The sequence below is a fragment of the Syngnathus scovelli genome, chromosome 3 (genome assembly GCF_024217435.2).
Source record: "Syngnathus scovelli strain Florida chromosome 3, RoL_Ssco_1.2, whole genome shotgun sequence".
In the NCBI taxonomy this organism is placed as follows: Eukaryota; Metazoa; Chordata; class Actinopteri; order Syngnathiformes; family Syngnathidae; genus Syngnathus; species Syngnathus scovelli.
This window is the reverse complement of record NC_090849.1, coordinates 3,662,375-3,674,021: the sequence shown is the minus strand read 5'-3', so window position 1 is coordinate 3,674,021 and position 11,647 is coordinate 3,662,375.

Here is an 11,647-nt window from a genome sequence, read left to right as displayed (position 1 = left end):
CACAAAACTGCCGGACAAACACTCAGTAAACACTCACAAAATACCGAACGGGACAGAGAGTGGCTGCTGCGTGTGCACGCGCCGCCATCTTGAACTTTAGTAGTCAACACCACTATGAAGAGGGTTTGGAGCACAAAAAAGAACATGAATATACCAGGTGCCACTACACTTGAAAATCTCATTATGTTTTCAGGGACACAATGAAGGACAATGTGAAGACGATGTAAAAAAAAAAAAAAAAAATCACATTCTCCACTTATTTTCACCTGGAGGGGGCTATTTTTAACCATTGCCAAAAAACTTTTGATATATGACATAATTGCACATTTCTGATCAGTTTGTAATATTCATTTGTTTTTATTAATTAACTTGTTCATGTATTTATTTATATATTTGTTTGAATTCATGTATGTAAATACATAATTGGAAATGGTTTAATTTGTAGATATGAAATGTTTAGAATAATTATTTATGCACTGATTTTGTTATAATGCAGCCTCTGTGCATGTCCAGCACACATGGACAGTTTTGTCGGAACAAATTTTGTCTGATAGCACCTCTAATCCATTCAGAAAAATGCAAACAATATATTTTAGTGTAAAAGACAAATATAGTTATAAAATATTTCCTCACATAAATGTGGCATATCTTGTTTGTCAGACAATGCTCATTTAAAACACAACGGCACATACTCTTAATCAGACTACAGCTGCCCTCTTTCAGAATTATATTCAGAGGCCACTTTCTGTTGTTTCTGCTCAGGTTTTTCCCTACAGAGGTAATAAGAGGCTAGGTCCCATTGTGTCTCTAGGGAAAAGCGTGTTCCTGCTTGATATAAAGAGGCAAAGCACTTTCCACTTGAGGACATGTTAGAGGTGCTCTGTTCGCTTTGTCCCAGGCAGTTGGTTGTATAAATGTAGGGTGAATTGGGAGGGGTAGCATCATGCTGGTGGTGTGATCATCCAAAATGTGAAGTCGTCTGCTTTTTTCCAATGAGGTATGTGCTACCACCAAAATATTATTTCTCTCTCTCGATCATCTACAAGCCACATACAGTATTTCAAATTCTAGTAAATACTAATTCAACTTTTCAAATAAAAATAAAAAATATTTGGGTGAGGATCCAAGATCACAATTTTGACATTCATCTGGCCGCACAGACTAAAATTGATATATATTTTTGTCATATATATCCTGAATGGTTTATTAAATTATTAATGTCGTTTATTGCTCAGTCTGTGTGTCACAAATGATTTCACATCATCCCTCAGATGCATCCGTCCGACCGGCCGACATATTCTTCTATTTATGCGAGATTGGGTCATGGAGGCAGCGGCTTTTGCAGGGAACTATACTCACTATACTATGTCTTGTGTTCCGGGTGAATGCTAAGGCCTTCCCAGGCCAGCTGGGAACATAGTCCCTTCCGTGTTCTGGTTCTTCTCTGGGGCCTACTCCCAGTCAAACATGCCTGGAACACCTCTCCATGAAGGCACCCAGGAGGCATCTGCTCTCTCACCTATCTCTGTGGGCAACTCCAGGGTGGAAAAGAGTCCAGGAGGACTCACACCAGAGCCAAACCTATTTGTCGAGGCAAGCCGAACAATGTCTAGTTGGAATTTCTCAAACTAGCACACTATCTTGGGCTCCTTCCCTGGCAGTGAGGTGACACGTTTCTAAAGTCAGCTTCTGTAGTTGGTGATTTGTCCTGTCTTTGGCCACTGCCTGGCTCACATTGCAGCTGACCTTTTGGCCCCTCCCACAGATGTGTTGCTGTATAAGCTCTCCGTGGTTCATGGTTTGTGGTGTATGACATGAAAACAAAAGGGCATTGCCAAGAAGAACATTTAAACTTTATTTGGGGTTTATTAACCTCACTCAAAAAGGTTGCAGATGCATCCTGAATGAGCTTGAATTTGATTTGGTAACTCTGAACATAGCCTCTTCCCCATTTATAAAAATGTGTGCACACTTGTACAATGACATCTAAATTGTTCATTTTTGCTTCCCTTTTTGAATAAAAAAAATTTGTGTGTGTGTGCCTGTGTGTGTGCGTGTGTGTGCGTGTGTGTGAGTGCGTGCGTATGTGTGCATACTATACTTAATGTACAAAATTTAGAAAGATAAGAACAACTGTTTTTTTCGTGTAAAATATAAAGAGTGCTGGACATCTGCCAATAGTCGTTCCCAGAGCAGTGATCTTGGCACCTCTGTCAAAAGCACTATCAGACTGATACGAATGAGTGACGGACAATCAGCTGCAACTGACATTACCAAGAACTAGCAGTTTAGCTATTCACAAACAGTGAATACAGACAACTATAGATAATTAGAAAGACAACTACAATAAGCACCTACCTGCATAAAACTTAGACCAGTAGGCCTCAGATACATAAAAGAAAAATAAAATATCATAGCTAACCATCCAACTTATAATGCCCCGCAACACCACAGAGGGTATGTAGTTCTTTGGAAAATCTATTCGTACCCCATGAATTTTTTTAACATTTTACCACCTTACGACTATCTGTGTTTATTTTTTACTGATCGTCCAACATAACCACTCTAACATTTTGGTGCCGTGACCCGGATCCCTCACATCCCCACTGCTGGTGGACGGAGGACGACGTGCTGCATTGTCGACAAGCCAGCGTCCATTAGGAGGACCTGGAAAAGAAAGACTTGGGAAGAAAATTCTTTGCTGGTCCAGCATCTTAGGTCTGCCTTCGTCTGACAACAGTGAATTGACGGGATCCGGGAGTGCAACGAACCAGGGGACAAGTAAGTAAAAACCCTAAAGTAAAAGATGTGAAATGTGTAAAAAGTAGAGGTGCACAAGATATAGTTTGGGTTCAAGTCCCAGTGGAAGAAACAGGCTAAGAAAAGCAGAGCTTCTTTTTCGCTCATCGGAGAAGTAAGTAGATTCTTCTTTGCCTGTTTTTCCAAGCTAAGGGATCTGGCTTGGGTTAGTGTCCCAGTGGAAGGATTGTGCTAGGAAAAACAGAGCTTCTTTTTTGTTAATCAAAGAAGAGCGTAGATTTTTCTTTGTCCGTTTTTCCGGCCAAAGAACAGCTTGGGTTCGACTCCCAGTGGAAGAAACGGGCTAGAAAAAAGCATAGCTTCTTTTTCTTAATTGAAGAAGGGCGTAGATTATTTTTTGTCCGTTTTTCCAAGCTGTTTGCATGAAAGTTGTGTGGTTAAGTGTGACTGGTAGGATACATTGACTAAAAAGCAGTTCTAGCATTGATCCACGGCAATAACACAGGCTAGTAATTTGTTGAAAGGTCAATTTAAACCTGCATTGAGGATCCTCAAAGAGAAAACATTTTTTGAAAAAACTGTAAAAACTAAAATACCAAAAATCAAAACAGTAAATCTCTAGCTCTTGAAGGAGATGAGAAGTACATGGCGAGTAGATTTTCTAAATGTATGCAATACGGAGTACAAGGAAAGTTGAAAGTTGAAATGTGGAACATAGTGTTAGAACTTTTGGAGGAGAGTGTGGCTCGGAAGCCAAAGGGATTGAGAATGGAAATAAAAGAGAGAGAAGTGCATTGTGCTAGAGTGTGGTTGAAAGCTTCATAAGAGAGAAGAGTACAAATTCAAAAGACAAAAAATAGAAGAATTAAAAGTGGTGAGGCCGCCATTCAATTAAGATTTGAAAAATAATTCAGGTTGCACAGTGACAACCCATTTAATGATGCAGCTGAGAGTGCTCATAAGCAACATCTTAAAAATGCGCTCCTCACTGGTTCCCCCCCCCCCCCCCCCCCCCCCCCCCCGAATTAGGCAACTGGTTGAGGAAACACTTGGTGGAAGTGGACACTGCTTATGTTATAACAACCATGCAGTGGGCCAGAGACGCTGACAAAGTGATTGAGAAAGGCAAAAGTTCTGATGTTCCCAAAGGGGCAGAGGAAGAGTTGGAGGCCAACAAGGTCGCAAGCCACCATTCAAATCAAAACCCTCACCACATTCAGACAACTGTTGGAATTGTGGGAAACATGGACACTGGAGTGTCGTTATAAAAAACAAAACCCATCCTGGAGAGACACCTCTCTGCCAATCCTGATCCCTCAACAGTGTGGAAAGGCCTGCAGAGCATCACGGGCTTCAAGAAACGAACCCCCCGTCCTGTGGAGAGCCCAAGGCTCGCTGACCAGCTAAACAGGTTCTACTGCAGGTTTGATCGGTCCTCCCACACAACGGGACCTCCTGCAGCACAATCCACACAATCCACATACTCACCTCCCCCCACAACTGCTTTGTCCACACCTCCATCACCGTGGTCACCGACTCTCTCTCTTGCAGAGGCCGCGCCCGCACTCCAGATTCGCGAGGAGGAAGTGCGCCAGATGTTCCGGAGACAAAAGATCAGGAAGGCACCGGGCCCAGACGGCGTGTCACCTTTCTGCTTGAAAGTCTGCGCTGAGCAGCTGGCGCCCACCTTTGCACGGATCTTCAACCGTTCCCTGGAGCTGTGTGAGGTGCCCTCGTGCTTCAAGAGCTCCACCATCGTTCCAGTGGCCAAGAAGCCCGCCATCACAGGTATGAATGACTATAGACCTGTTGCACTGACATCTGTGGTCATGAAATCTTTCGAGAGGTTAGTACTGAACCACCTGAAGGATGTCACGGGCCCCCTGCTGGACCCCCTCCAGTTTGCCTACCGGGCAAACAGGTCGGTGGATGATGCGGTCAACATGGGACTGCACTACATCCTGCAACACCTGGACACCCCAGGAAAGTACGCCAGGATCCTGTTTGTGGACTTCAGCTCGGCGTTCAACACCATCGCTCCTGACATCCTCCAACAGAAGCTCATCCAGCTTGCGGTGCCTGCCTCCACCTGTCAGTGGATCACCAGCTTCCTGACCAACAGGAGACAGCGTGTGAGGCTGGGGAGCATCACATCTGACACCCTGACCACCAACACTGGAGCCCCTCAGGGATGCGTCCTCTCCCCACTGCTCTTCTCCCTCTACACCAACGATTTCTCCGCAAGTGACTCTTCCGTGAAGCTCCTGAAGTATGCAGACGACACCACTCTCATCGGACTGATCCAGAACGGTGATGAGACTGCGTACAGACAGGAGGTGGAGCGGCTGGTCCACTGGTGCAGCCAAAACCACCTGGACCTGAACCCGCTCAAGACCGTGGAGATGACAGGCGAGGCCCTTCACCACTTTCACCCCTCACTATCCGCAGTAATACTATTCTCTCATCAGACACCTTCAAGTTCCTGGGAACCACAATCTCTCGGGACCTGAAATGGACCGGCCACATAGACTCTGTCCGGAAGAAGGCCCAGCAGAGGCTGTACTTCCTGAGACAGCTCAAGAAGTTCAACCTGCCACGGGAGCTGCTGAAGACCTTCTACACTGCCATCATCCAGTCTGTCCTCTGCACCTCCATCACTGTCTGGTTTGGATCGGCCTCCAAACAAGACAAGCACAGACTGCAACGGACAATAAGGACTGCAGAAAAGATAATTGGAATCAACCTCCCATCTATCCAAGACTTGTACCTGTCCAGGACCAGGAAACGTGCAAGTAACATCTCAACAGACCCTTCACACCCAGGTTGCAGCCTGTTTGAACTACTCCCCTCCGGACGCCGTTATAGAGCTCTGTACACTAAAACCAGCAGACACAGAGACAGCTTCTTCCCCCAGGCTGTCGCTCTGATGAACTCACACCACTCTTAGAGTCTCAGAGTCATTACTGTGCAATAACATCCCGCTTGCCACACCTTTTTTGTCTACACTGTTTGTACTATGTGTCCTCTCTGCATCCATTGCAGCCTGGTCATCCTAGAAGAGGGACCCTCCCATCTGTGGTCTCTTCTCAAGGTTTCTCATTTCCCCTAGCTGGAGTTTTGAGTTTTTCCTTGCCCTCTTGGGAGTATAAGATCAGGGGGTGTTTGAGAATATCTTTCGTTCTTCACATGTCCTGAGTGTTGTTGTTAGTCACCTAAATGTTGAACAGAGGCTGTGATTTACCAAAGTCAAATTCCTTGTTTGGCACGCTCAAACATGGCGAATAAAAAACTCTTGAATCTTGAATCTTGAATCAAAGGGCGGAGGAAGAGGCAGAGGAAAAGTCCAATTTTCAGCATGACAAGCTTCCTCCCCTTTGACCGCTCATGCCCCTACAGAGAAAGAAATAATAGATGTCCATACAGCATGAGACATTCTGAGCGCATTAAAAGAAAAAAAACACATGAAACTTTTGGGTTAGATTCATTGTCAGATTACGGAATGACAAATGACCAGGGATCAAATTGTGTGTCCACACTAAAGTTAAAATTTGCAAATCAAGTGGTAAAGAAATACAACTTGCTTCTAAAAGATAAATAAAGAATTAGAATGTGCTGTCCTCGCGTTTGTGGGCAGGACCGGCTTCATGATCGACTGCAGGAAATGGCTAGCCTGAGACGAATCATTGGTGTGGGGCCCCACCCCTCACGCGCGAGAGCTGTGCTTGTGTGTGCGTATGTGTTAAAATGATGAAATTGGCTAAACTTGTGTGCAAAGAAATTTGCTAGACTTTGGTCTATCCAATTTGCACCGCAAAACAGAAACAATTTTGGAAAAACAAAAATGAATAGTAAATCACAGCCTCTGTTCATCATTTAGGTGACTAACAACACTCAGGACATGTGAAAAATGGCAAATATTCTCAAACATTCCCTGATCTTAAACTCCCATCTATTTGTGGGCAGAAACTGATCCACACTAGTGCATGTTAGTGTCGAGCCCTCATGAGAAATTTGAAAAAAAAAAACGACAGACCATGGTTTCAGGAATTGGAAGAAGCAAAGTTGTGAATTTAAGACATTGTGTTAGAGATTTGCTCACTCCAACTTATTTTGCAAGAACCACACGGAGACAAGGCAAGTTCTTTTAGACACCTGCAGGTGGAGAGATCACTCGCTACAGGAATGAAATCTGCCCTCCTTCCTGCACGTGGATATTTATTAAGAGAAACAGAGTGGGGGTATGGGTAGGCTGGCTAAAGCCCTTGCCCTCTAGTCTAAACATGTCAGGGGATGTTTTATGACCTTGTGATAAGGAGGACAAGGTAAGATATTTATTACCTGTTGCACTCCAACATAATCCTACGATAAAGATAACCTGGAAAACCCTAACATCTCCCTCCTGATTTATCATATGATTATGCCACCCCAAACAACAAAGACAAGCAAGAAAAAAACATATATACGTATAATGAAGAAAGTAGAATGGTAAAAATAAAAACAACCAACACATTCCAGTGAAGATGAGGCATTACCTCAAACTTATTGTGTAAGCGAAAAACCTGCTGGCCAGATGTTATTAGCAGGAAAATTCTTACACGGCCCCGTTGCCACAGGCGACCAGAATGCTATGAATAATAAAAAAAATAAAAAGAAAAACACAGAAACAGTACATCATTGTATCCATCACTTGCGAAGCATTTTCGATGGTCAAATCATCAAGTTTCTGTAAAACATGCTCAACAGAACAGCATCTACGCAATCCATGTTTCATCATCGTCATCACATCCGTCATCTCTAAGGAGTTGTATATGAACCTGGGCTACAGTAGAGGACACAAACTTCGACACAGCAGACTTCAAACATGGGATAACGCAGGTCGTAAACAAGGACAACACCATCAGCACAACAAGCACAGGAGACAGCGATTTCAACAGCAGTTGCCACCAGTTGCCAGAGAATAGCCATGAAAAGAAATCAAACTGATGTGGGACCTTGTCTTTAGACATGGCCTGCTGTAAGTTCTTCAGCGAATTCATGGCGTCGTTTATGTGGGTGTCATTTTCTCCTGGTATGTAAGTCAAAGTCAAAGTCAGCTTTATTGTCAATTTCTCCACATGCCAAAGACACACAAAGAAACCGAAATTTCGTTCCCCCCTATCCCACGGTGACAAGACATGGCTCACAACAGACAAACAAGTAAACAAGTATAACAAAAGCGTGCTGAATAAATAATGAATAAATAACACAACAATAAATAAATAAATAAATAAATAAATAAAAAGGAGGAGCAGAAAAAAAAAGGAGCAAGTGCGCGTACAGCAGACATTCCCGAAAGTAGCGCAACAGTGCCGCACGCTACGCAGAAGGGGGTAGCGAGTTCAGGACCCTAACAGCCTGGAGAAAGAAGCTGTTGGCGAGTCTGGTGGTGCGGGAGCGCAGGCTCCTGTACCTCTTCCCAGAGGGCAGAAGGTCAAACAAAGAGTGAGCCGGGTGACTCACATCTCTGGCAATCGAGGTTGCCTTGCGGGCGACATGGGAGGTGTAAATGTCCTTCAGGGAGGGTAGCGAAGCACCAATAATCTTACCAGCCGTATTCACTATGCGCTGCAGGGCCTTCAAGTTCTGTTCAGTGCAGTTACCACCCCAGACAGCGATGCAACTGGTGAGGACGCTCTCAATGGTGCCACGGTAAAATGTAGACAGGACTGCCTGAGGAGCACATGCACGCCTGAGCTTCCGCAGGAAGTACAAGCGGCGCTGAGCTTTCTTTGCCAGTGACGAGGTGTTTTCGGACCAGGAGAGGTCCTCACTGATGTGCACCCCCAGGAACTTGGTGCAGCTCACCCTCTCCACCACAGCACCGTCGATGATCAGCGGCAGGTGTGTTGTGTGACCCTTCCGGAAGTCAACAATCATTTCCTTGGTCTTATTGACGTTCAGCAGGAGGTTGTTGTCCCTGCACCACGTGGTCAGAAGGTCAACTTCCGACCTGTACCGAGTCTCGTCGCCCTTCGTGATGAGACCCACCAGAGTCGTGTCGTCAGCAAACTTCACTATACGGTTGTCGCTGTAGGTCGCAGTGCAGTCATGCGTCAGCAGGGTGAAGAGCAATGGACTGAGCACGCAGCCCTGGGGGGCTCCCGTGCTCAGCGTGATGCTGGCGGAGATTTTGTCGCCAACACGCACCACCTGAGGCCTCTGACAGAGGAAGTCCAGTATCCAGTTGCAGAGGGAGGTACTGAGGCCCAGCTCGTCGAGTTTGCAGATGAGTCGCTGCGGCACAATGGTGTTGAAGGCAGAGCTGAAGTCCACAAACAGCAACCTCACATATGAGTCCTTTCTCTCCAGGTGGGTGAGGGCCGAGTGGAGGGCAGAGCAGATGGCATCCTCAGAGGACCGCTTGGCACGGTACGCAAACTGGAAAGGGTCAATGGTGGGGGGGAGAACGGACTTGATGTGCTCCATGACCAGCCGCTCAAAGCACTTCATGATGATGGGCGTCAGTGCCACAGGGCGGTAGTCATTGAAGCAGGACGGTGCAGGTTTCTTTGGCACAGGAACGATGGTGGCAGCCTTGAAACACGAGGGGACGATGGCCTGCTGCAGGGAAACGTTAAAGATGTCCGTGAAGACACCCGACAGCTCCCCAGCACAGTCCTTCAGCGCTCGACCCGGGATGTTGTCAGGGCCCGCCGCCTTACGGGTGTCAATAGCGGCAAGCGCCCTCCTCACACCGTCGGCAGAGAGGCGCAGGGGCTGCTCGTGCGGGGGGGGAGTGGACTTCAGTGGGCAAGTGCTGTTCTGGGCGTCGAAGCGAGCAAAGAAGCGGTTCAGATCGTTCAGCAGACGGACGTCGCCCTCACAGCTCCTCGGCGCGGGCTTGTAGTCCGTGATGGTCTGAATGCCCCGCCAAAGGCTACATGCGTCCTTGCTGTCCTTGAAGTGGGTGGAGACCTTGCACGAGAACGCCTTCTTCAGGTCGGCCCTCGCTGTCCTCAAGCCAGCCTCATCCCCCGCTCTGAAAGCCTTGTCCCTGGCCCTCAACAGTCTGAGGACAGCCCCCGTCAGCCACGGCTTCCAGTTCGCGCGAGTGACGACGGATTTTGAGCAAGTCACATCATCGATGCACTTTGTGATGTAAGAGGTAACAGAGTCAGTATACTCCTCTATGTCCGTCCAATCGTTGTAGGTGGCTGCCTGCTTAAATAAGTCCCAGTCAGTGGTGTCGAAGCAGTCACGAAGTGCATCGGAGGCACCCTCAGGCCACACTCGAACCTGCCTCCGAACCGGCCTGGATGCCTTTACCAATTGTCTGTATGCGGGCAAAAGCAAAACGGTGAGATGGTCAGAAAGCCCCAGATGGGGGAGGGGGGTGGCTTTGAAAGCTCCCTTTTGCGCCGAGTAGACTAGGTCCAGGAAGCTGTCTCCACGTGTCGGAAAGGGAACATGCTGGTGAAGCCTCGGGAAAACAGTGCAACAGGAAGTCCCAATGATGTGGCACACACCACCTTGTGCTGCCGTCAACAAGTCCAGAACCATCCTGTTTTGCAAGACATCAGTCTAATAGCCTGAATCTCTCTATTTTGTCCATCGTTGACTTGCAGTGAGAGATTCACAAAGGATTGAAAACGATAGTTCAGTGTCTCGATGAAGAGCGATAGTTTCCCAACCCCAATCTGAGGGAAGAGCGCAAGGACAACTTTGTCTCCGGCAGACCATACTTTATGGTCCTCTGGAACGTTCGCACCCCAGACAGGGTCATGAGGGTCAAAGGTTGCAACTGCTCTGCGTCGACGTCCAGAAGAGTTGTGTGCTCCTGTCAGCAGATGATGTCGTATCCTGTAGGTGTGGTCTGTCACCCACACTGGTGCACACACTCCTGTCCAGTTGGCGGGCAGCATCGGATAAACCTTGTGACCACAAAGCCACCAGCCATTCTGTATGAAGTATGTTCCGTTCGATGGTGTAGCCATGTTGGTTGGAGAGCCCTCCCCACCTGAAATGGCTCTCTTATCTTGACACTCATCGGTGATGTCCAGAGCTCCCATCCAGTTTCCTCCCGGAGAGCAGTCGTCGTTAATGCAGACGTGGGTCTTGTTACCTTGGATGTAACATGTGTAATTCACTCCAGCTGGTCTCTCTGTGTAGGCCACTTGTGGTATTGTTCGTCCTCTAACAGTCACATTGAGATTTGTCCAGAACAGCTGATCACAGGCACCGTCAGCAAGTCCAGGGCGGTAAGGGTCGGCATCTTTGACTGCGACGGCACGGTGCTGATATCCAACTCCTCCCATGGATGCCATACATTTTGCTTCAGTGACATTCATTGGTCTGGCCTCCAAGCGAACTTGCGTGGAGGAAGGGGGGAGTTTCGAACACACATAGCATCCCTCCTGTGTGTGAGCTCTCACAGTGAACCTGACATACCGGTACCAAGTGTTGGTTTCGTATGGGTTTCTGGGGTCCCATGACCAGTCTTCAAAGTTCTCATCATGTGACCATCGTTTACCACGGGCAACATTGTCATTTGGTCTGTTCAGATGAGTCAATAGACCATAGCACGCTCCAACCACAACGCAGCAGAGGATCCATCTGGCATATGGAGCCCCGTTGCTACTAGGATGGCAGAGTCACCGGGACATCCCCTCGCCTAGCGGAGTGGGGATCGATGAATTCTTCACCAACATTGAGACGCCTCACCCTAAACGATGGGGCCCCTTTGTAGTTAGCCTTCCCCACCACTCCGAATTAGGGGTCCAGCACTCTCTGCAACTTGCAGTGGCTGAGGTGAATCCAGCTGGGCCGTTGAGAAATTTTTACCGCCGTGGGAGTAGCAAGCAAAACTTGGAACGGTCCCTCCCACCGCGGGCTGGCCCAGTTCTTTCTT